At 50.6% G+C, this 25,946-nt stretch overlaps 2 pseudogenes across 1 annotated transcript; both read right to left on the reverse strand.

Annotated features, from left to right (window-relative positions):
• Window positions 1-4,270: 4,270 nt before the first annotated feature.
• LOC147119145 (uncharacterized) lies at window positions 4,271-18,088 on the reverse strand (annotated as a pseudogene). Its single transcript, XR_015077997.1, has 2 exons — window positions 18,001-18,088; window positions 4,271-5,390 (listed from the first exon to the last, which is right to left on the reverse strand). The product of XR_015077997.1 is annotated as an uncharacterized LOC147119145 (transcript).
• A 5,958-nt stretch (window positions 18,089-24,046) lies between these two features.
• LOC147119146 (uncharacterized) lies at window positions 24,047-25,389 on the reverse strand (annotated as a pseudogene).
• Window positions 25,390-25,946: the final 557 nt, after the last annotated feature.

Raw genomic sequence — 25,946 nt, forward strand, 5'->3', positions numbered from 1 at the left:
ACAGAACAATAAGCCCTCGACAGCGCATCAGCGGCAACATTATCCTTCCCCGGATGATAGACTATATCAAAATGGTAGCATGCCAACTCGATCCTCCACCTCATTATTTTATCATTCTTAATCTTTCCGAAATGTTTGACATCAAACATGAAGGACACAGATTTTTGGTCAGTTACTAACGTAAAATGTCGCCCAGATAAATAATGTCTCCATTTACGCAGTGCTTCTACTATTGCGTACGCCTCTTTCTCTATTGATGAATGTCTCTGCTCACTATTGCTCAGAGTACGTGAGAAAAAGGCCACAGGTCTTCCATTTTGGTTCAGGGTAGCCCCAATTGCAAAATTGGAAGTGTCCATCTCAATCACAAAGGGAACCTGCTCATCAATAGAATGCACAACTGCTCCAAGGATATCCTTTTTAAGATTATCAAAACACGTCCTGGCCTCCCATGATAGAGGATATGTCGTAACCCGAATAAGGGGCCGGATTTTCTGTGAGAAGTTTGCAATCCAATTAAAATAATAAGAAAACAGTCCAACAACTCGTTGCAAGACCTTAGAATTAGTAGGGCAAGGTAAATCAATCAGTGGTCGCAGTCGTTCTGGATCTGGTTTAATCTTGTTTCCTGAGATAATATACCCCAGTAAATTTACCTCGGTGGTCAAAAAGATACACTTCTCTTTATTGAAAGTTAAGCCAACTTTTTCCGCAACTTGAAGGAATCTTTCTAGATTAAAATCGTGCTCCACCCTTGATTTGCCACACACCGTGATGTCATCTAAATATGAGAAGGTGTCAGAGAGAGAGTTATCACTTATAAAAGCATCCATTGCCCGTTGAAAACAGGCGACACCGTTAGTAACACCGAATGGTACTCGGCAAAACTGGTACAGCTTTCCGCCAGCTTCAAAGGCCGTATATGGTTTGTCCCTCTTAGCGATAGGAATCTGATGATAAGCACTCCTTAGGTCAATAGTGCTAAAAACCTTATATTGAGATACTTTATTGATAAGCTCATCAATCTTAGGCAGGGGGTACGCATCTAATTGAGTATACCTGTTAATAGTTTGAGAGTAGTCTATCACCATTCGCTTCTTATGTCTCTCATTAGTGGTGACAACTACCTGTGCCCGCCAGGGCGAAAAACTAGGTTCAATGATTCCTTCCAATAAAAGACGTTGAACTTCAGAATTAATAAATTCTTTATCCTGACTGCTATACCTTCTTGACTTGGTAGCAATTGGCTTACAGTCCAGCATCAAATTGGAAAAAAGTGATAATGGAGAAATGAATAAAGAAGTTAATCCACAAATAGACAAAGGTGGCTTAGTTCCTCCGAAAGAAAGACTGAGGGACTCATGTAATTGAAGCACATCATGACCAATCAAAATGTCCGCACAGAGATTAGGCAGAACAGATAGGCGTATATCAGTATATGTATTACCTAGGAGAATTAATTTCACAAGGCAACAACCAGCTACTTGTGAGGTGAGAGTCGTCTGAGCCATACACACCTGATAGGAAACAGGCGAAATTTTCAAACGCTTCTCCCTCACAAACTGAAGACTTATAAAGCGCTCAGTACTGCCCGTATCTATAAGAGCCTTCACTTCTAACCCATTAACTTGGGCCATAACTATAGCTATGTTTAGGCCATGGGAAAAGGCGGCAGAAACTGATGCAATAAACGCCCTATCTAAAGGCTGAATGGTCGCAGAGGAGGCAACCGATTTGCAAACACATGCGTAATGACCTCCCTTGCCACATTTACTACACACAGCCTCCCAGGCAGGGCATTTCAGACGGGGGTGCCGGGCGTTCCCGCAAAAATAACACTTCGGAATCCTAGAGGCAACAGCTGCCGAAGTAGAAACTGTTTCGGAATCTGATAAACTACTCCTATTAAATCCACGTAACCCCCTTTCATCCAGAACTGCCGAAACCACAGTCGCAGGCCGATCAAAAAGAGCATAAGAATCCGAACTTCTCTGAGCCGAATCCAATGTAGAGGCTTGCTCAAAAGACTCTTAAGATCCAAGATCTTATTTTCTAATAACCGCTGACGAATTGATCTAGACAGTAATCCATTAATAAATGCATCCCGTACCGACTCTTCCCTATGTTCTTCTGCAGACACGGCCTTATAATTACAGTTAGCACCAAGGCGCCGGAGTGCTTGTAAATAAGCATCCAAGGATTCTCCCGCCTGCTGCCTACGGGCAGATAAAAGGTGACGTGCAAATACCTCATTTTTGGGTTTAACAAAATTTTTTCCAACGTAGCAATAGCCAATTCATAAGTTTCACAGTCCAAAATATACTTATACACATCCGGAGCAATGTAGTTGATTAGTATATCCAACTTATTTAGAGATTGCTGATTCAACACACCCAAAAAGTTTTTAAATGTACGATACCAATGTTTCCATTGATCATCCACTCCTGCAGGATTAGGGTCAGCGTTAAATCGTTCCGGTCGAAGATATCGTTCCATTATAGCAAAAGGTTAATAAATTGAAATAAAGAGTAGATTGCCTTTCAAAAGCTAGGCTTTATTAACCTTAAAAAACCAGCAAGTACATGTTGAGCACCCAGTCTCAACCAAACTGTAGAAAACTGAATTTAAGATGGCCACCACAGGTCACATGGAGTCAACTAACCAATAAGTTTACAGCATATATCTCAAGGCAGGAAAACAGGCAACCAATTACAATGCTTCTTATAAAACAAGAATAATCACCACAGTGATGAAATAACTGTGTTCTGATATTTGTACTTGTACTGTAATGTCTGGAATGTTCCACCGGGGGGAACCACTAATGCTCCTCCCTGGCCCCGCCCCTCTTCTGGTATGTTCTACCAAGGGCTCGGTCGATGATGTACTCTGTTAACTCTGCCATGATTCTTATTTAATAAAAGGCTTCTGTCTTAAGCTTTAACTTCACGGATTCGGGCAGTTATTTGGCACATCACTACTGCCTTGTGGGTAGCCTAGTGCATCGTGGGTAGCCCCCACTCTTATATACATACAGCTCCACCTAGTGTACCATTCTAGAATGACATGTTACTGATCATTACACACGGTACCAACAAGTCTACTGCCCAAGCAATTCCCAGTGTTATTGGGTCTTTAGATATGTGGTAATGGCCTTCTCTTGACCTGGGTGTTTATCATTTCAGTATTCTCTGTCTTTGAGTTTCCAAACTGTCTGCTGCTCACACACAGAGACAAGATTCAACTTCCCCTTTTCTCCACATTCGCTCTCTGGCTAGAATGGTCAAGCAAAGCATGCTGGGATACCCCGACCATTTGGGCCACTTTAAAATATTCCAACGGTGCAGGAGCAGGAAGAGGAGCCATTGCAGGAGACAATGATTACAAACGATCTGAGGGTTTCTTAGAGCTGGGATCTTTCTGTATTCTGTCCACTCGAGGAGTTAGATAACAGACTTACTCCTGTGAATATAGAGCTGGATTATTGGGCCGTGATGTGTTTAATTGTTCATCTTATTGACTCTAATCCTTTGCTAATTGTTTGATGTGATCTGTTTACTTGTTCATTTAAAAAAGACATTTGCTGAGTGGATTAAAATTTAAATTTAAACCAGGTTCTGAGGCGTGATGCTCTATTCACACATCGAAGGTGAGAGAGATGCTGTGGGTCACACACTAAGTCCAGTTGCTGACAGTGATTAACAGACTGGGTTTTGTGTTTAGTGATCCCGGGCGTGTTACCGATACCTTCCCTGGATACCAAGGCTAGGAGAGGCACTCTGGAGATATGGGGAGCTGGGACTTGTCCATGAGAGTAACCGAAGGTATGAGAACTGAAATAATCTAGAGTTAGAAAGGTGAAAAGGCCCAAAAATGGAAGTCGGTAACAGGACATCAATTAGTCTCCTCTTATCTTAGAGAAATCAAATATTTGACACACTGTGTGTTTGACACAAAGCTGATTATTTGAAATAAACACGTTGAATCTTCGTAGAATAATTACTAGTCATTTTTAGACTGGAAACTTAAACCTGCCGTTTCACTTTCAGTCAGGAACAGATCGCAGTTTGACACCAATCTCTGATTTGACAGCACGTTTCCAGCATTCACCGTTGTTCTTCCTGACTCTAAACACAGTTGTAAAGGAGCCTTCTGTTCCATGTCTAGGAACTCTGAACCATGGGAGCGGCTGGAACACATTTCTTACAGGCCTCAGGATTACGCGCACGGGGACTTTGCTGTCAGTGAAGAGAGACGAGAAATCTACAATGTGTTGAAAACAAAGCTGATTTATTTGACATATAACCAGAATATTAATAACCCTATAACTGGGCTGGAGTTTATCAGCAGAAACAAACCCCAAATGTCAGAATGAACATGGTACAGTCCTGGATGTGATTAACAGCCACAATAACAGCAGAATCCAACCCCTGCAGTCACTTGTGAACTCGCTGGTGAGTCAGTAGGTGGGATGAACGAGTGAATCCTTTCTCACACAGAGCAAGTGAACTCGCTGGTGTCTCAGCAGGTTGGATGAAGTAGCGAATCCCTTCCCACACACGGAGCAGGTGAATTGCCTCTCTCCAGTGTGAACTCGCTGATGCACCATCAAGCGAGAGGAATAAGTGAATCCCTTCCCACACACGGAGCAGGTGAACGCCCTCTCCCCGGTGTGAACTCGCTGATGCACCATCAAGCGGGAGGAGTGAGTAAATCCCTTCCCACACACGGAATATTTAACTGGTTTCTCTTCCTTGTGAACCCACTGGTGTTCCACCAGGTTAGCAGACTGGGTGAATCCCTTGCCACACACGGGTCAGGTGAATGGCCTTTCCCCGGTGTGACTGCATTGGTGTGCCCGCAGGTGGAACGACCGCCTAAACCTCTTGCCACAGTGAGAGCACTCGAATGGTCTCTCGTCAGTGTGAACTATCGCGTGCTTCTGCAGGCCAGATGAATTTTTGAATCCCTTCCCACACACGGAGCAGATGAATGACCTCCCCCCGGTGTGAATGCGCTGGTGTCTCAGCAGGTTGGATGAATCTTTGACTCCCTTCCCACACACACGGCAGATAAATGGCCTCTCCCCAGTGTGACTGCGCCAATGAGTTTCCAGCTGGGATGGGGAACCGAATCCCTTCCCACAGTCCCCACATTTACACAGTTTCACCCTGGAGTGACTGCATTTGTGTCTTGACAGGCCCGATGATTGGTTGAAGCCTCGTCCACACACCGAGCAGCTGCATGGTTTCTGCCCGCTGTGATTGGGGCTTTTTCCTTCCAAATTCAAAATCTGATGATATTCAGGTCCTGGTGAATCGAGTGATTCTGTCAGATCTTGACATGATGTTTGGTTTGCGTTTCCCGTCTGTAAATCCTCCCCTTCTAATAGCCTGTAAAAGGAGTTTACAAAAGTCATCATTGTAAGTACAGGATAGGAATTCAGAACAGACAATTCTAGTTTCTTTGGAACATTCTTTCCCCTCTTGATCCCGCAAAGCAGTAAATCCCTGTCCCACACACTCTCCCCCCACCCTGTGCTGAAATCCAAACCCATCGCACCATCTCCAACGTTTCTTTCCTCTGCTCCCAGTTGTCTCCCTCCCCTGAAGGTGCTGACTCTGGCTGGGTTCAGTTCTACACTCACTGGTTCCCCTCCTTCTCCTCCCGTGAAGGTGCTGACTCTGGCTGGGTTCAGTTCTACACTCACTGGTTCCCCTCCCTCTCCTCCCCGGAAAGTGCTGACTCTGGCTGGGTTCAGTTCTACACTCACTGGTTCCCCTCTCTCTCCTCCCCTGAAGGTGCTGACTCTGGCTGGGTTCAGTTCTACACTCACTGGTTCCCCTCTCTCCTCCCCTGAAGGTGCTGACTCTGGCTGGGTTCAGTTCTACACTCACTGGTTCCCCTCCCTCTCCTCCCCGGAAAGTGCTGACTCTGGCTGGGTTCAGTTCTACACTCACTGGTTCCCCTCTCTCTCCTCCCCTGAAGCTGCTGACTCTGGCTGGGTTCAGATCTTCACTCACTGGTTCCCCTCCCTCTCCTCCCCTGAAGGTGCTGACTCAGGCTGGGTTCAGTTCTACACTCACTGGTTCCCCTCCCTCCCCTCCCCTGAAGGTGCTGATTCTGGCTGGGTTTAGTTCTGCACACACTGGTTCCCCTCTCTCTCCTCCACTGAAGGTGCTGACTCTGGCTGGGTTCAGTTCTACACCCACTGCTTCCCCTCTCCCTCCTCCCCTGAAGGTGCTGACTCTGGCTGGGTTCAAGTTCTACACTCACTGGTTACCCTCCATCTCCTCCCCTGAAGGTGCTGACTCTGGCTGGGTTCAGTTCTACACTCACTGGTTCCCCACTCTCTCCTCCCCTTAAGGTGCTGACTCTGGCTGGGTTCAGTTCTACACTCACTGGTTCCCCTCTCTGTCCTCCCCTAAACGTGCTGACTCCGGCTGGGTTCAGCTCCACACTCACTGGTTCCCCTTCCTCTCCTCCCCTGAAGGTGATGACTCTGGATGGGTTCAGCTCCACACTCACTGGTTGCCCTCCCTCTCCTCCCCTGAAGGTGCTGACTCAGGCTGGGTTCAGTTCTACACTCACTGGTTCCCCTCCCTCTCCTCCCCTGAAGGTGCTGATTCTGGCTGGGTTCAGTTCTACACTCACTGGTTCCCCTCCCTCTCCTCCCCTGAAGGTGCTGATTCTGGCTGGGTTCAGTTCTACGTTCACTGGATCCCCTCCCTCTCCTCCCCTGAAGGTGCTAACTCAGGCTGGGTTCAGTTCTACACTCACTGGTTCCCCTCCCTCTCCTCCCCTGAAGGTGCTGATTCTGGCTGGGTTCAGTTCTACACTCACTGGTTCCCCTCCCTCTCCTCCCCTGAAGGTGCTGATTCTGGCTGTGTTCAGTTCTACACTCACTGGTTCCCCTCCCTCTCCTCCACTGAAGGTGCTGACTCAGGCTGGGTTCAGTTCTACACTCACTGGTTCCCCTCCCTCTCCTCCCCTGAAGGTGCTGATTCTGGCTGGGATCAGTTCTACGTTCACTGTATCCCCTCCCTCTCCTCCGCTGAAGGTGCTGACTCTGGCTGGGTTCAGTTCTACACTCACTGGTTCCCTCCCTCTCCTCCCCTGAAGGTGCTGACTCCGGCTGGGTTCAGTTCTACATTCACTGGTTCCCCTCCCTCTCCTCCCCTGAAGGTGCTGACTCTGGCTGTGTTCAGTTCTACACTCACTGGTTCACCTCCCTCTCCTCCCCTGAAGCTGCTGACTCTGGCTGGGTTCAGCTCTACACTCACTGGTTCCCCTCCCTCTCCTCCCCTGAAGGTGCTGCCTTTGGCTGGGTTCAGTTCTACAGTCACTGGTTCCCCTCCCTCTCTTCCCCTGAAGGTGCTGACTCTGGCTGGTTTCAGTTCTACACTCACTGGTTCCCCACTCTCTCCTCCCCTGAAGGTGCTGACTCTGGCTGGGTTCGGTTCTACACTCACTGGTTCCTCTCTCTCTCCTCCCCTGAAGGTGCTGACTCTGGCTGGGTTCAGTTCTACACTCACTGGTTCCCCTCTCTCTCCTCCCCTGAAGGTGCTGACTCTGGCTGGGTTCAGCTCCACACTCACTGGTTCCCCACTCTCTCCTCCCCTGAAGGTGCTGACTCTGGCTGGGTTCAGTTCTACACTCACTGGTTCCCCTCCCTCTCCTCCCCTGAAGGTGCTGACTCTGGCTGGGTTCAGTTCTACACTCACTGGTTCCCCTCTCTCTCCTCCCCTGAAGGTGCTGACTCTGGCTGGGTTCAGTTCTACACTCACTGGTTTCCATCCCTCTCCTCCCCTCAAGGTGCTGACTCTGACTGGGTTCAGTTCTACAGTCATTGGTTCCCAGCCCTCTCCCTCCCTGAAGGTGCTGACTCTGACTGGGTTCAGTTCTACACTCACTGGTTCCCCTCCCTCTCCTCCCCTGAAGGTGCTGACTCTGACTGGGTTCAGTTCTACACTCACTGGTTCCTCTCCCTCTCCTTCCCTGAAGGTGATGACTCTGGCTGGGTTCAGTTCTATACTCACTGGTTCCTCTCTCTCTCCTCCCCTGAAGGTGCTGACACTGGCTGGGTTCAGTTCTACACTCACTGGTTCCCCTCCCTCTCCTCCCCTGAAGGTGCTGACTCTGGCTGTGTTCAGTTGTGCACTCACTGGTTCCCCTCCCTCTCCTCCCCTGAAGGTGCTGACTCTGGCTGGGTTCAGTTCTGCACTCACTGGTTCCCCTCCCTCTCCTCCCCTGAATGTGTTGACTTTGGCTGGGTTCAGCTCTACACTCACTGGTTCCCCTCTCCTCCCCTGATGGTGCTGACTCTGGCTGGGTTCAGTTCCACACTCACTGGTGCCCCTCTCTCTCCTCCACTGACGGTACTGATTCTGGCTGGGTTCAGTTCTACACTCACTGGTTCCCCTGTCTCTCCTCCCCTGAAGGTACTGACTCTGGCTGAGTTCAGTTCTACACTCACTGGTTCCGCTCCCTCTCCTCCCCTGAAGGTGCTGACTCTGGCTGGGTTCAGCTCTACACTCACTGGTTCCCCTCCCTCTAGCCCCTGAACGTGCTGACCCTGGCTGGGTTCAGTTCTACACTCACTAGTTCCCCTCCCACTCCTCCACTGAAGGTGCTGGCTCTGGCTGGGTTCAGTTCACTGGTTCCCCTCCCTCTCCTCCCCTGAAGGTGCTGACTATGACTGGGTTCAGTTCTACACTCACTGGTTCCTCTCTCTCTCCTCCGCTGAAGGTGCTGACTCTGGCTAGGTTCGGTTCTACACTCAGTGGTTCGCCTCCCTCTCCTCCCCTGAAGGTGCTGACTCTGACTGGGTTCAGTTCTACACTCACTGGTTCCCCTCTCTCTCCTCCCCTGAAGGTGCTGACTCTGGCTGGGTTCAGCTCTACACTCACTGGTTCCCCTCTCTCTCCTCCCCTGCAGGTGCTGACTCTGGCTCGGTTCAGTTCTACACCCACTGGTTCCTCTCCCTTTCCTCCCCTGAAGGTGCTGACTCTGGCTGGGTTCAGTTCTACACTCAGTGGTTTCCATCCCTCTCCTCCCCTGAATATGCTGACTCTGACTGGGTTCAGTTCTGCAGTCACTGGTTCCGAGCCCTCTCCTTCCCTGAAGGTGCTGACTCTGGCTGGGTTCAGTTCTACACTCACTGGTTCCTCTCCCTCTCCTTCCCTGAAGGTGCTGACTCTGGCTGGGTTCAGTTCTACACTCACTGGTTCGCCTCCCTCTCCTCCCCTGAAGGTGCTGACTCTGACTGGGTTCAGTTCTACACTCACTGGTGCCCCTCTCTCTCCTCCACTGACGGTACTGATTCTGGCTGGGTTCAGTTCGACACTCACTGGTTCCCCTGTCTCTCCTCCCCTGAAGGTACTGAGTCTGGCTGAGTTCAGTTCTACACTCACTGGTTCCGCTCCCTCTCCTCCCCTGAAGGTGCTGACTCTGGCTGGGTTCAGCTCTACACTCACTGGTTCCCCTCCCTCTAGCCCCTGAACGTGCTGACCCTGAGTGGGTTAAGTTCTACACTCACTAGTTCCCCTCCCACTCCTCCACTGAAGGTGCTGGCTCTGGCTGGGTTCAGTTCACTGGTTCCCCTCCCTCTCCTCCCCTGAAGGTGCTGACTATGACTGGGTTCAGTTATACACTCACTGGTTCCTCTCTCTCTCCTCCGCTAAAGGTGCTGACTCGGGCTAGGTTCAGTTCTACACTCAGTGGTTCCCCTCTCTCTCCTCCCCTGAAGGTACTGACTCTGGCTGGGTTCAGTTGCACACTCACTGGTTCCCCTCTCCTCCCCTGATGGTGCTGACTCTGGCTGGGTTCAGCTCTGCACTCACTGGTTCCCCTCTCTCTCCTCCCCGGAAGGTGCTAACTCTGGCTGGGTTCAGTTCTACACTCACTGGTGCCCCTCTCTCTCCTCCACTGAAGGTACTGATTCTGGCTGGGTTCAGTTCTACACTCACTGGTTCCCCTGTCTCTCGTCCACTGAATGTGCTGATTCTGGCTGGGTTCAGTTCTACACTCACTGGTGCCCCTCCCTCTCCTCCCCTGAAGGTGCTGGCTCTGGCTGGGTTCAGCTCTACACTCACTGGTTCCCCTCCCTCTCATCCCCTGAAGGTGCTGACTCTGGCTGGGTTCAGTTCTACACTCACTGGTTCCCCTCCCTCTCCTCCCCTGAAGGTGCTGACTCTGTCTGGTTTCAGTTCTACACTCACTGGTTCCCCACTCTCTCCTCCCCTGAAGGTGCTGACTCTGGCTGGGTTCAGTTCTACACTCACTGGGTCCACTCTCTCTCCTCCCCTGAAGGTTCTGACTCTGGCTGGATTCAGTTCTACACTCACTGGTTCCCCTCTCTCTCATCCCCTGAAGGTGCTGACTCTGGCTGGGTTCAGTTCTACACTCACTGGTTCCGCACCCTCTCCTCCCCTGAAGGTGATGACTCTGGATGGGTTCAGCTCCACACTCACTGGTTGCCCTCCCTCTCCTCCCCTGAAGGTGCTGACTCAGGCTGGGTTCAGTTCTACACTCACTGGTTCCCCTCCCTCTCCTCCCCTGAAGGTGCTGATTCTGGCTGGGTTCAGTTCTACGTTCACTGGATCCCCTCCCTCTCCTCCGCTGAAGGTGCTGACTCTGGCTGGGTTCAGTTCTACACTCACTGGTTCCCTCCCTCTCCTCCCCTGAAGGTGCTGACTCTGGCTGGGTTCAGTTCTACACTCACTGGTTCCCCTCCCTCTCCTCCCCTGAAGGTGCTGACTCTGGCTGGGTTCAGTTCTACACTCACTGGTTCCCCTCCCTCTCCTCCCCTGAAGGTGCTGACTCTGGCTGTGTTCAGTTCTACACTCACTGGTTCACCTCCCTCTCCTCCCCTGAAGGTGCTGACTCTGGCTGGGTTCAGTTCTACAGTCACTGGTTCCCCTCCCTCTCCTCCCCTGAAGGTGCTGACTCTGGCTGGGTTCAGTTCTACACTCACTGGTTCCCCTCTCTCTCCTCCCCTGAAGGTGCTGACTCTGGCTGGGTTCAGTTCTACAGTCACTGGTTCCCCTCCCTCTCTTCCCCTGAAGGTGCTGACTCTGGCTGGGTTCAGTTCTACACTCACTGGTTCCCCTCTCTCTCCTCCCCTGAAGGTGCTGACTCTGGCTGGGTTCAGTTCTACAGTCACTGGTTCCCCTCCCTCTCCTCCCCTGAAGGTGCTGACTCTGGCTGGGTTCAGTTCTACACTCACTGGTTCCCCTCCCTCCCCTCCCCTGAAGGTGGTGACTCTGGCTGGGTTCAGTTCTACACTCACTGGTTCCCCTCCCTCTCTTCCCCTGAAGGTGCTGACTCTGGCTGGGTTCAGTTCTACAGTCACTGGTTCCCCTCCCTCTCTTCCCCTGAAGGTGCTGACTCTGGCTGGGTTCAGTTCTACAGTCACTGGTTCCCCTCCCTCTCTTCCCCTGAAGGTGCTGACTCTGGCTGGTTTCAGTTCTACACTCACTGGTTCCTCTCTCTCTCCTCCCCTGAAGGTGCTGACTCTGGCTGGGTTCAGTTCTACACTCACTGGTTCCCCTCTCTCTCCTCCCCTGAAGGTGCTCACTCTGGCTGGGTTCAGTTCTACATTTACTGGTTCTCCTCCCCTGAAGTTGCTGCCTCTGGCTGGGTTCAGCTCCACACTCACTGGTTCCCCTCTCTCTCCTCCCCTGAAGGTGCTCACTCTGGCTGGGTTCAGTTCTACATTTACTGGTTCTCCTCCCCTGAAGGTGCTGACTCTGGCTGGGTTCAGCTCCACACTCACTGGTTCCCCACTCTCTCCTCCCCTGAAGGTGCTGACTCTGGCTGGGTTCAGCTCCACACTCACTGGTTCCCCACTCTCTCCTCCCCTGAAGGTGCTGACTCTGGCTGGGTTCAGTTCTACACTCACTGGTTCCCCTCCCTCTCCTCCCCTGAAGGTGCTGACTCTGGCTGGGTTCAGTTCTACACTCACTGGTTCCCCTCTCTCTCCTCCCCTGAAGGTGCTGACTCTGGCTGGGTTCAGTTCTACACTCACTGGTTTCCATCCCTCTCCTCCCCTCAAGGTGCTGACTCTGACTGGGTTCAGTTCTACAGTCATTGGTTCTCAGCCCTCTCCCTCCCTGAAGGTGCTGACTCTGACTGGGTTCAGTTCTACACTCACTGGTTCCCCTCCCTCTCCTCCCCTGAAGGTGCTGACTCTGACTGGGTTCAGTTCTACACTCACTGGTTCCTCTCTCTCTCCTCCCCTGAAGGTGCTGACTCTGGCTGGGTTCAGTTCTACACTCACTGGTTCCCCTCCCTCTCCTCCCCTGAAGGTGCTGACTCTGGCTGGGTTCAGTTCTGCACTCACTGGTTCCCCTCCCTCTCCTCCCCTGAAGGTGCTGACTCTGGCTGGGTTCAGCTCTACACTCACTGGTTCCCCTCTCCTCCCCTGATGGTGCTGACTCTGGCTGGGTTCAGTTCCACACTCACTGGTGCCCCTCTCTCTCCTCCACTGACGGTACTGATTCTGGCTGGGTTCAGTTCTGCACTCACTGGTTCCCCTGTCTCTCCTCCCCTGAAGGTACTGACTCTGGCTGAGTTCAGTTCTACACTCACTGGTTCCGCTCCCTCTCCTCCCCTGAAGGTGCTGACTCTGGCTGGGTTCAGCTCTACACTCACTGGTTCCCCTCCCTCTAGCCCCTGAACGTGCTGACCCTGGCTGGGTTCAGTTCTACACTCACTAGTTCCCCTCCCACTCCTCCACTGAAGGTGCTGGCTCTGGCTGGGTTCAGTTCACTGGTTCCCCTCCCTCTCCTCCCCTGAAGGTGCTGACTATGACTGGGTTCAGTTCTACACTCACTGGTTCCTCTCTCTCTCCTCCGCTGAAGGTGCTGACTCTGGCTAGGTTCAGCTCCACACTCACTGGTTCCCTCTCACTGCTCTCCTGAAGGTGCTGACTCTGGCTGGGTTCACTTCTACACTCACTGGTTCCCCTCCCTCTCCCTCCCTGAAGGTGCTGACTCTGGCTGGGTTCAGTTCTACACTCCCTGGTTCCCCTCTCTCTCCTCCCCTGAAGGTGCTGACTTTGACTGGGTTCAGTTCTACACTCACTGGTTCCCCTCCCTCTCCTCCCCTGAAGGTGCTGACTCTGGCTGGGTTCAGTTCTACACTCACTGGTTCCCCTCTCTCTCCTCCCCTGAAGGTGCTGACTATGGCTGGGTTCTGTTCTACACTCACTGGTTCCCCTCGCTCTCCTCCCCTGAAGTAGCTGATTCTGGCTGGGTTCAGTTCTAAACTCACTGGTTCCCATCCCTCTCCTCCCCTGAAGGTACTGACTCTGGCTGGGTTCAGTTCTACACTCACTGGTTCCTCTCCCTCGCTGAAGGTGCTGACTCTGGCTGGTTTCAGTTCTGCACTCACTGGTTCCCCTCCCTCTCCTCCCCTGAAGGTACTGACTCTGGCTGGGTTCAGTTCTACACTCACTGGTTCCTCTCCCTCTCCTCCACTGAAGGTGCTGACTCTGACTGGGTTCAGTTCTACACTCACTGGTTCCCCTCTCGCTCCTCCCCTGAAGGTACTGACTCTGGCTGGGTTCAGTTCTACACTCACTGGTTCCCCTCTTCTCCCCTGATGGTGCTGACTCTGGCTGGGTTCAGCTCCACACTCACTGGTTCCCCTCTCTCTCCTCCCCGGAAGGTGCTGACTCTGGCTGGGTTCAGTTCTACACTCACTGGTGCCCCTCTCTCTCCTCCACTGAAGGTACTGATTCTGGCAGGGTTCAGTTCTACACTCACTGGTTCCCCTCCCTCTCCTCCCCGGAAGGTGCTGACTCTGGCTGGGTTCAATTCTACACTCACTAGTTCCCCTCTCTCTCCTCCCCTGAAGGTGCTGACTCTGGCTGGGTTCAGTCCTACACTCACTGGTTCCCCTCCCTCTCCTCCCCCTGAAGGAGCTGATTCTGTCTGGGTTCAGTTCTGCACTCACTGGTTCCCCTCCCTCTTCCTCCCTGAAGGTGCTGACTCTGGCTGGGTTCAGTTATACGTTCACTGGTTCCCCTCCCGCTCCTCCACTGAAGGTGCTGACTTTGACTGGGTTCAGTTCTACACTCACTGGTTCCTCTCCCTCTCCTTCCCTGAAGGTGCTGACTCTGGCTGGGTTCAGTTCTACACTCACTGGTTCCCCTCCCTCTCCTCCCCTGAAGGTGCTGACTCTGGCTGGGTTCAGTTCTACACTCACTGGTTCCCCTCCCTCTCCTCCGCTGAAGGTGCTGACTCTGGCTGGCTTCAGTTCTACACTCACTGGTTCCCCTCCCTCTCCTCCCCTGAAGGTGCTGACTCTGGCTGGGTTCAGTTCTACAGTCACTGGTTCCCCTCCCTCTAGCCCCTGAAGGTGCTGACTCTGGCTGGGTTCAGTTCTACACTCACTAGTTCCCCACTCTCTCCTCCCCTGAAGGTGCTGACTCTGGCTGGGTTCAGTTCTACACTCACTGGTTCCCCTCCCTCTTCCTCCCTGAAGGTGCTGACTCTGGCTGGGTTCAGTACAAAGTTCACTGGTTCCCCTCCCACTCCTCCACTGAAGGTGCCGTCTCTGGCTGGGTTCAGTTCACTGGTTCCCCTCCCTCTCTTACCCTGAAGGTGCTGACTCTGACTGGGTTCAGTTCTACACTCACTGGTTCCCCTCCCTCTAGCCCCTGAAGGCACAGACTCTGGCTGGGTTCAGTTCTACACTCACTGGTACCTCCCTCTCTCCTCCCCTGAAGGTGCTGACTCTGGCTGGGTTCAGTTCTACACTCACTGGTTCGCCTCCCTCTCCTCCCCTGAAGGTGCTGACTCTGGCTGGGTCCAGTTCTACACACACTGGTTCCTCTCCCTCTCCTTCGCTGAAGGTGCTGACACTGGCTGGTTTCAGTTCTGCACTCACTGGTTCCCCTCTCTCTCCTCCCCTGAAGGTGCTGACTCTGGCTGAGTTCAGTTCTACACTCACTGGATCCCCTCTCTCTCCTCCCCTGAAGGTGCTGACTCTGGCTGGGTTCAGTTCTACACTCACTGGTTCCTCTCCCTCTCCTCCCCTGAAGGTGCTGACTCTGGCTGGGTTCAGTTCTACACTCACTGGTTCCTCTCCTCGCCTGAAGGTGCTGACTCTGGCTGGGTTCAGTTCTATACTCACTGGAAAGGACAAAAGGTAAGGTCTGTGATAGGGTGGAACGTAGGAGAGATTAAATGACAAAAGGGAGGAGGGTGCGAGGCATAAGAACATAAGAAACAGGAGCAGGAGTAGGCCAATCGGCCCCTCGAGCCTGCTCCGCCATTCAATAAGATCATGGCTGATCTGATCCTAACCGCCAATCCACTATCACAGGAATATCTCCTGAATCTAACAGAATTAGACACACGAAATAGGAGCAGGATCAGGCTACATGGCCCCTGGGCCCGTTCCGCTACCCACAGGGCCATGACCGATCCGAACCTAGACTCATGTCCAAATTCCTGCCCGCTCCCCGTAACCCTTAATTCCCTTTACTTCCAGGAAACTGTCTATTTCTGTTTTAAATTTATTTAATGATGTCGCTTCTACAGCTTTTTGGGGCAGCATATTCCATGGACCTACCACCCTCTGAGTTAAGTAGTTCCTCCTCATCTCAGTTTTGAAAGAGCAGCCCCTTATTCGAAGACTATGCCCCCTAGTTCTAGTTTCACCCATCATCGGGAACATCCTCCCCGCATCCACCCGATCCAACCCCTTCACAATCTTATATGTTTCAATAAGATCGCCTCTCATTCTTCTGAACTCCAATGAGTAGAGTCCCAATCTACTCAACCTCTCCTCATATGTCCATCCCCTCATCCCCGGGATTAACCGAGTGAACCTTCTTTGTACTGACTCGAGAGCAAGTATGTCTTTTCTTAAGTATGGACACCAAAACTGTATGCAATATTCCAGGTGCGGTCTCACCAATACTTTGTACAACTGAAGCAATACCTCCCTATTTTTATATTCTATCCCCCTAGCAATGAAAGCCAACATTCCATTGGCCTTCTTAATCACTTGCTGCACCTGCATACTAACCTTTTGAGTTTCGTGCACCAGGACCCCCAGATCCCTTTGTACTTCAGTACTTTCCAGTTTCTTGCCATTAAGATAATAATTGCTCTACGATTTTTCCTGCCAAAGTGCATAACCTCACACTTTCCAGTATTGTATTCCATCTGCCAAATCTCTGCCCACTTACTTAGCCTGTCTATGTCCCCTTGCAGGTTTTTTATGTCCTCCTCACTCACTACTTTCCCTCCCATCTTAGTATCATCTGCAAACTTTGATATGTTACACTCGGTCCCCTCCTCCAAATCGTTAATATAGATTGTAAAGAGTTGGGGACCCAGCACTGACCCCTGCGAAACACCACTAGTCACTGATTGCCAGTCTGAGAATGAACCATTTATCCCAACTCTCTGCCTTCTGTTAGATAGCCAATCCTCTATCCATGCCAGAATATTACCCCCAATCCTGTGATTTTTTATCTTAAGCAATAATCTTTTGTGTGGCACCTTGTCAAATGCCTTTTGGAAGTCTAAATACACTACGTCCACTGGTTCCCCTTTATCCACCCTATATGTTACTTCCTCAAAGAACTCCAGCAAATTTGTCAAACATGACTTCCCCTTCATAAAACTATGCTGACTTTGTCCTATTAAATTATGATTATCCAAATGTCCTGTTCCTGTCTCCTTAATAATGGACTCCAAAATGTTACCTACCACAGATGTTAGACTAACCGGTCTATAGTTTCCAGCCTTCTGCCTACTGCCAAAAGGAGATGGTAATGGGACAAGTAAAGAAACAAAGGATGGGCCTAGAAGAGGTTTAAATGGGAATGGCAGAATCACCAACAGCTGCCGTACTAAACAATGGGAGCAGTGGTTATGATTTGAAATTGTTGAGTCCAGAATGTTGTAAAGTGCCTCATCGAACGATGAGGTGCTCTTCCTCGAGCTTCCTTAGAACAGTGCAGGAGGCAGAGGACAGAGTGGGAGTGGTCCAGAGAATTAAAATGACAAAGAGGCTGGAAACTCAGGGTCACACTGACGACTGAACGGAGGTGTTCTGCAAAGCGATCACCCAATCTGCGTTTGGTCTTCCCAATGTAGAGGAAACCCTTTCGTGCGCAGTGAATACAGGATACTAGATTCAAAGGAGTACAAGTAAATCGCTGTTTCACCTGGAAGGAGTGTTTGGGGCCCTGGACGGTGGGAAGGGAGGAGGTAAAAGGGCCGGTGTTGCATCTCCTATTGTAATGTAGGAAATGCGCCAGTCAGTTAGCGCACAGCAAGCTCCCACAAACAACATGATAATGACCAGATAATCTATTTTAGCGATGTTGATTGGGGGATATATATTGTCCAGGATACCGAGGTAACGCCCCTGCTCTTCTTCAAAATAGTGCCGTGGGATCTTTTACATCCACCCGAGAGGGCAGACGGGGTCTCGGTTTAACGTCTCATCCGAAAGACGGCACCTCCGACAGTGTAGCACTCCCTCAGCACTGCACTGGAGTGTCAGCCTGGATTTTTGTGCTCAAGTCTCTGGAGTGGGACTTGAACAGTTCTGAGTACATGGGGCCTAAATCTGTTACAATCCTGTGGGATGTAAACCGTAACCCCGGCATTTACCAGCGCCTTCAGGAGAGATGCTGAGAAACCCGCTGTGTGCAGAGTGAGAATAAAATCAATGAGTCAATGATTGTCTCTCCTGGTCACTGGGACCCTGAAACCCCGCCCACTCTCTGTTCCATTGTTAAGATGGCAGCGCATGCGCGGTGCTACTTGCTGACTCTTGATGGCGGCGCTCAAACCCTCCCGATTTCCCTTACAAAGATGGCGGCCGTTAACCTAGGCCTGTTTTCAGGAAAAAGCCCGGTAGCTGCAAACCCGGGAGCTGTAGGTTATTATTCGGGGCTTGCGACCTATGCCAGCTGTTGATGAAGCTTCCCCCTCCAGCTCTATTACTGCCCCGCGCCTCGCCGCCTCGTACCCGCTGCAAAATCGCTCTCCCGACATCTGTCCGCCTGCAGCCTCTGCCCGTATACCGCACTGCGCATGCTCCAAACACAGCCCGGTACCGCGCCTGCGCACTGGGCTCCTGTAGTCTGGGTGCGGCACATTCCCCACCGCGGGGTATGCTGGGTAAAAGACCAGATTCGTGACTAGAATATGATTTACTGAGATTGCATTGAGGACTGAACCATGTTCATTCTCGCAGTTATGGTTTGTTTCTGATGATCTTAATAACCCCTATAATTGGCTGGAGATTAATATTCTTTATAAATATTTAAAATACATTGTTGTTTTAAACGCAGTGTGTCGAATATTTGATTTCTCCATGATAAGATGAGACTAATTGATGTTCTGTTACCGACTTTTCCATTTTTCGGCCTTTTCTTACTCGAGATTATTTTAGTTCTCATCTCGTTCGCCTTCTACCACATCAAACCCCAAGCTTGCTTCATTTGTGTACATGGCTTGTGGGTGTCATAAGCTGTCTCACTTACACTCATTTGAAGTTCCTTTGAACTACCCCTTTATGGAACTGTATCATCACTTTTTTGGATCCGATTTAGCAAAAATCCTGCACACATTGCATATGACAGCCTTTGAATTGTTCTGATCTTTGTAATTGTCATTGCTGATTTTGATGGTCTCGTTGATTTAATCTCTTATTACTAACATACCTTGCACTATTTATTTAATCGAGATAATTGTTTCAAATACTTCCTTTATCAGGTCTTTAGCTCCTCCATTGATCTCTGTCAATAATCCTTGGTTAGGAGCTGGGGTAAGGGTGGTTGGGGCTAGTGGTTATTGGTTAGGATTGGGGTTGCTGGGGTGGGGCCTATTAGGGACAACGAAGGTGATATATGCTTAGAGGCGCAGGGCAAGGCGAGAATACTCAATGAGTACTTTGTATCGGTGTTTACTAAGGAGGTGGATGCTGACAAAATATCGGTGAATGTGGAAAAGGTAGAAGCGGTAAAGGTAGAAGCAATGGAAGGGTGAAAATTGATAGACAGAATGTACTAGAAAAGCTGGGTATGCTTAGAGTGGATAAGTTGCCTGGTCCAGATGGCTTGCATCCCAGGTTGCTAAGGGAATTGGGGGAGGAGATAGCAGAAGGGCTTGCCATAATTTTCCAATCTTCCCTAGATGCAGGGGAGGTGCCTGAGGATTGGAAAGTGGCAAATGTGACACCATTGTTCAAGAAAGGGTGTAAGGACAATCCTAGTAACTACAGGCCGGTCAGTTTAACATCAGTGGTGGGTAAAGTTTTAGAAACAATAATCAAGGAAAATATTAACGGGCACTTGGAGAGGTTTAAGCTAATTAAGGAGAGCCAACACGGATTTGTAAAAGGCAGATCGTGTTTGACTAATCTAATTGAATTTTTTGATGAGGTAACAGGGAGGACTGATGAAGGGAATGCAATGGATGTTGTCTACATGGATTTTAGGAAGGCGTTTGACAAAGTACCACATAGAAGGCTGGTTAACAAAATTGAGGCTCAAGGAATAGGTGGGTCAGTGACAGCTTGGAGAAGGAATTGGCTTAAGGACAGAAAACAACGAGTTGTGGTAAATGGCTGTTTTTCAACTGGAGGATGGTAGACAGTGGTGTTCCCCAAGGGTCAGTGCTGGGGCCACTGCTTCTTTTGATATATATAAATGACCTGGACATTGGAATACAGAGTAGAATTTTTTAATTTGCCGATGACACCAAACTTGGGGGTGTGGCAAACAGTGAAGATGACATCAATTGACTGCAACAGGACATAGAAAGGCTAGCAGGGCTTAGTGCTCACCTCAACTCCTCTTTCGCCCCTACTCTCCAACCCCCTCACCCCAACTCCTCTGTCACCCCTATTCTCCAACCCCCCTCACCCCAACTCCTCTGTCACCCCTACTCTCCAACCCCCTCACCCCAACTCCTCTGTCACCCCTATTCTCCAACCCCCCTCACCCCAACTCCTCTGTCACCCCTACTCTCCAATCCCCCTCACCCCAACTCCTCTTTCACCCCTACTCTCCAATCCCCCTCACCCCAACTCCTCTGTCACCCCTACTCTCCAACCCCCCTCACCCCAACTCCTCTGTCACCCCTACTCTCCAATCCCCCTCACCCCAACTCCTCTTTCACCCCTACTCTCCAATCCCCCTCACCCCAACTCCTCTGTCACCCCTACTCTCCAACCCCCTCACCCCAACTCCTTTTTCACCCCTACACTCCAACCCACCTCACCCCAACTCCTCTTTCACCCCTACTCTCCAACCCCCCTCACCCCAACTCCTCTTTCACCCCTACTTTCCAACCCCCTCACCCCAAATCCTCTTTCACCTCTACTCTCCAAAACCCTCACCCCAACTCCTCTTTCACCCCTACTCTCCAACCACCATCACCCAACTCCTCTTTCACCCCTACTCTCCAACCCCCCTCACCCCAACTCCTCTGTCACCCCTACTCTCCAACACCCCTCACCCCAACTCCTCTTTCACCCCTACTCTCCAACACCCCTCACCCCAACTCTTCTTTCACCCCTACTCTCCAACCCCCCTCACCCCAACTCCTCTTTCACCCCTACTCTCCAAACCCCTCACCCCAACTCCTCTTTCACTCCTACTCTCCAACCCCCCTCACCCCAACTCCTCTTTCACCCCTACTCTCCACCCCCCCTCACCCCAACTCCTCTTTCACCCCTACTCTCCAACCCCCCTCACCCCAACTCTTTCACCCCTACTCTCCAACCCCCCTCACCCCAACTCCTCTTTCACCCCTACTCTCCAACCCCCCTCACCCCAACTCTTTCACCCCTACTCTCCAACCCCCCTCACCCCAACTCCTCTTTCACCCCTACTCTCCAACCCCCCTCACCCCAACTCCTCTTTCACCCCTATTCAGCAGAGGAAACACTTCAAGGACACCCTCAAAGCCTCCTTGAAAAAGTGTAACATCCCCACCGACACCTGGGAATCCCTGGCCCAAGACCGCACAAAGTGGAGGAGAAGCATCCGCGAAGGCGCCGAACACCTCGAGTCTCTTCGCCGGGAGCAAGCGGAAGCCAAGCGCAGGCAGCGCAAGGAGCGCACGTCAACCCAAGCACCCCACCCACCCGCCCCTTCAACCACCGTCTGCCCCACCTGTGACAGAGACTATAGGTCCTGCATTGGACTCATCAGTCACCTGAGAACTCATTTTTAATGGAAGCAAGTCATCCTCGGTTCCAAGGGACTGCCTAAGAAGAGGAGACACAACCCCTTTCTACACAATTGCAGCCGACATGAGCAAGGACGTGAGGCTCATTAAAAGACACACTCATTTCATGACAGCAAAGGTTACCCTGGGACAAATCTTCAGTTATTTTCCATTACAGGCAAAATACAGAGCGGACCAGCAGCACATGGCACCTTAACAGTGTCTCATTAGCCGACAGGCTTTTGTTAAATACATTTGCTGAATGACTTTAAATTTAAACCAGGTTTGCAGGTGTGATGCTCTATTCACACATTGAATGTGAGAGAGATGCTGTGGGTCACATGCTAAGTCCAGCTGAAAGTGATTAACAGACTGGGTTTTGTGTTTAGTGATCCCGGGCGTGTTACCGAGACCTTCCCTGGATACCAAGGCTGGGAGAGGCACTCTGGAGATATGGGGAGCTGGGACTTGTCCATGAGAGTAACCGAAGAGTAATCAGTAGAGGAAAAAGTACTTGAACAACTAATGGGACTAAAAGGCGATAAATCTCCTGGACCTGACGGCCTACATCCTAGGATTCTAAAAGAGGTGGCTGCAGAGATAGTGGATGCATTGGTCGTGATCTTCCAAAATTCCTGAGGTTCTAGAACAGTCACAGCGGATTGGAAGGTAGCAAATGTAACCCGCTATTCCAGAAAGGAGGGAGAGAGAAAACAGGGAACGACAGGCCAGTTAGCCTGACATCAGTTGTTCGGAAAATGCTGGAATGCATTATTAAGGAAGAGGTATCAGGGCACTTAGAAAATCATAACATGATTAGGCAGAGTCAACATGGAAAATTGTGTTTAATAAATTTATTAGTGTTTTTTGAGGAGTATCTGGCAGGGTCAATAAAGGGGAACCAGTGGATGTAGTATATTTGGATTTCCAAAAGGCATTCGATAAGGTGCCACATAATAGGTTGTTATGCAAAGTAAGGGCTCATGTGGTTGGGGTAATGTATTGGCATGCATAGCGAATTGGTTAATGGACAGAAATCAGGAGCAGGGATAAATGGGTCATTTTCAGGTAGGCTGGCTGTAATTAGGAAGGTGCCGCAAGGATCAATGTTGGGGCCTCAGCTATTCACAATTTATATTAATGACTTAAATGAAGGGACCGAGTGTAATGTATCCAAGTTTGCTGGTGATACAAAGCTAGGTGGGACAGTAAGCTGTGAGGAGAACACAGAGTCTGTAAAAGGACGTAAAGTGGGCAATGAGGTTCAGATGGAGTATAATGTGGGGGAATGTGAGGTTATTCACTTTGGTAGGAAGAATAGAAAAACAGAATTTATTTTTTTAAATGGTGAGTAACTATTAATTGTTGGTGTTCAGAGAGATTTGGGTGTCCTCGTGCAAGAAACACAGAAAGCTAGCTCGCAGGTGCAGCAAGCAATGAGGAAGGCAAATGGCATGTTGGCCTTTATTGCAAGGGGGTTGGAGTATAAGAGTAAGGAAGTCTCGCTCCAATTGTACAGGGCCTTGGTGAGACCACACCTGGAGTACTGTACACAGTTTTGGTCTCCTTATCTAAGGAAGGATATACCTGCCTTGAAGGCGGTGCAACGAAGGTTCACTAGATTGATTCCTGGGATGAGCGGGCTGTCCTATGATGATAGATTGTGTAGAATGGGCCGATACTCTCTGGAGTTTAGAAGAATGAGAGGTGATCTCATTGAAACATACAAGATTCTGAGGGGGATTGACAGGGTAGATGCTGAGAGGTTGTTTCCCCTGGCTGGAGAGTCTAGAACTAGGGGCCATAGTCTCAGGATAAGGGGTCGGCCTTTTAAGACTGAGATGAGGAGGAATTTCTTCACTCAGAGGGTTGTGAATCTTTGGAATTCTCTGCCCCAGAGCGCTGTGAATGCTGAAACATTGAGTATATTCAAGGCTGAAACGGAAAGATTTTTGGACTCTAGTGGAATCAAGGGATATAGGGATCGGGCGGGAATGTGGAGTTCAGGTCAAAAACCAGCCATTATCTCATTAAATGGGGGAGCAGGCTCGAGGGGCCGAATGGCCTACTCCTGCTACTAATTCTTATGTTATTTTATGTTCTTACACTGCGGGGGAGAAATCAGAAAAGCTGGAAAAGTTAGTGCCAGGCGCTAACCTCTTCCAGCCTCTCTGAAATTCCCATTTTTTGCTCCAAGAGGGAAGTGGAGCGGTAAACCAAGCTCTGCACATCCGCCTTGGAGCGCAAGAGGAGGGAAGTTCATGACCCGGGGCGATGTGCTCAGCAGCCCCACCAGTGGCAAAGCGTGGCGCTGCCGCCTTGCAGGGGCTCTTCCCTGAATTAAAGGGAAGGGCCCCATGCTGCGAACTCGGCAGATTTTCTTAAACTTACCTGGACCACCGAGGTGGGGTGTCGCGCGATCAGCCTGGCACTCGAACAGAGAGCTGGGCTGACCGATCGCGGCATGGACCCCGCATCCGGAGGCGCAAAAAAGAAGTTATTAAAAATGTGACTTTTTTTCAGGGCGGCCGGCCACCTGCTCATGTCCCCTGCAGCAGTCACTGCCATCGCCTGGCGCTGCTGCAGGGGGCGAAGGGCAATTTTTGTGCCGGGGCGATGCGTCCAGAGATGATGTCACGATCTCCCGGCGCACGAGATCGGTGCGCAACCCGGTAGCACCGCTGCTAACCTCCCACGGAATTTGGCCACGGGAGGCGCAAAGGAGGGGAATTTCTCCCCCCCATGTATTTAAAACAAAGCTGATTTATTTTGCATTGATCCAGAATATTAATCTCCAGCCCAGTTAGAGGGTCATTAACTGTCAGAATGAACAGGGTTCAGTCCTGGATGTGATTAACAGCAGCAATAACAGCAGAATCCAACTTCGGCAGTAACGTGTGAACTCGCCGATGTTTCAGCAGGTGGGATGACTGAGTGTACCCCTTCCCACACACGGAGCAGGTGAACGGCCTCTCCCTAGTGTGAACTCGCTGGTGGCTCAGTCGGTGGGATGAATCCGTGAATCCCTTCCCACACACAGAGCAGGTGAACGGCCTCTCCCCAGTGTGAACTTGCTGGTGTCTCAGCAGCTGGGATGATGTAACAAATCCTTTCTCACACACGGAGCAGGTGAACAGTTTCTCCCCAGTGTGAGTGCGTTGGTGTGTCCACAGATCATTGATTCTTTTAAAGGTTTTCTCACAGTCAGAACATTTAAAAGGTCTCTTGTCAGTGTGAACTCGCTGGTGTGTCAGCAGGGTGGATGACTAAGCGAATCTCTTCCCACACACGGAGCAGATGAATGGCCTCTCCCCGGTGTGAGTGAGTTGGTGTCTCTGGAGGCTGGATGACTGAGTGAATCTCTTCCCACACACTGAACAGGTGAATGGCCTCTCCCCGGTGTGAACAGGCCGGTGTTTCAAAAGGTGGGTAAACAAGTGAATCTCTTCCCACACATGGAGCAGATGAATTGCCTCTCACCAGTGTGAACTCGCTGGTGTATCAACAGGTGGGATGAACGAGGGAAACTCTTCCCACACACAGAGCAGGTGAACGGCCTCTCCCCAGTGTGTACTCGCTGGTGCGTAGTGAGGTTGCATGAACAAGTGAATCCCTTCCCACACAATGAGCAGGTGAACGGCCTCTCCCCAGTGTGAACTCGCTTGTGTGTCAAAAGTTGGACTGAACGAGTGAATCCCTTCCCACACACAGAGCAGTAGAAGGGCAAATCCCCAGTGTGAATGTCCTCATGTGTCAAAAGGTGGGCTAAACGAGTGAATCCCTTCCCACACATAAAGCAGTTGAATGGTCTCTCCTTGATGTGAACTCGCTGGTGTTCAGCGAGTTGCAATGACTGGCTGAACCTCTCCCCACAGTGAGAGCAACTGAATGGACTCTCATGAGTGTGAAGGAGCTGGTGTTCAGCCAGACGGAATGACTGCCAGAACCTCTTCCCACAGTGAGTGCAACAGAACGGTCTCTCGTCAGTGTGAACTCGCTCGTGTTCAATCAGCTCCTCAGAGGTTTTAAAGCTGTTCCCACAGTCAGAGCATTTAAAAGGTCTCTCATTAGCGTGATCAAGTTGGTGTGCAGTGAGGTGGGACGAACAAGTGAATCCCTTCCCACACACGGAGCAGGTGAATGGCTTCTCCCTATTGCGAGCTTGCTGGCGTGTCAGCATGCTAGACAATTGAGTAAATCCCTTCCAACAGAAGGAGCAGGTGAACAGCTTCTTCCCAGTTTCCAGCTGAGATGGTTAATTGAATCCCTTCCCACAGTCCCATGGTTTCTCTATGGTGCGGGTGTCCTTGTCTCTTGCCAGGTTGGATGATCAGTTGAAGCCTCGTCCACACACAGAACATGTGTACGGTTTCTCCCCGCTGTGAACGGTGTGATGTTTTTTCAGGCTGTGTAACTGGTTAAAGCTCTTTCTACAGTCAGTGCACTGGAACACTTTCACTCGGGTGTGTGTGTCTCGGTGCTTTACCAGTCACACTGATGTTTGAAATCTTTTCCCACAGACAGAACAGACAAACATTTCTCCTTCCATATTCAAAGGCCGATGATATTCAGGTCCTGTCAACTCTGTCAGATCTTGATGTGATTTTTGGTTTGAGTTTGCTGTGTGTAAATGCTGCCCTTCTCACAGCCTGTAAAAGGAGTTTACAAAAGCCATCACTGTGAGTCCAGGATAGAAATTGACAAGATTCTCTCCTCCTGGTTCCTGGCCAAGGGGGG

Source organism: Somniosus microcephalus, chromosome 4 (assembly GCF_052327205.1).
Source record: "Somniosus microcephalus isolate GS21.2 chromosome 4, FLI_Smic_1.0, whole genome shotgun sequence".
NCBI lineage: Eukaryota > Metazoa > Chordata > Chondrichthyes > Squaliformes > Somniosidae > Somniosus > Somniosus microcephalus.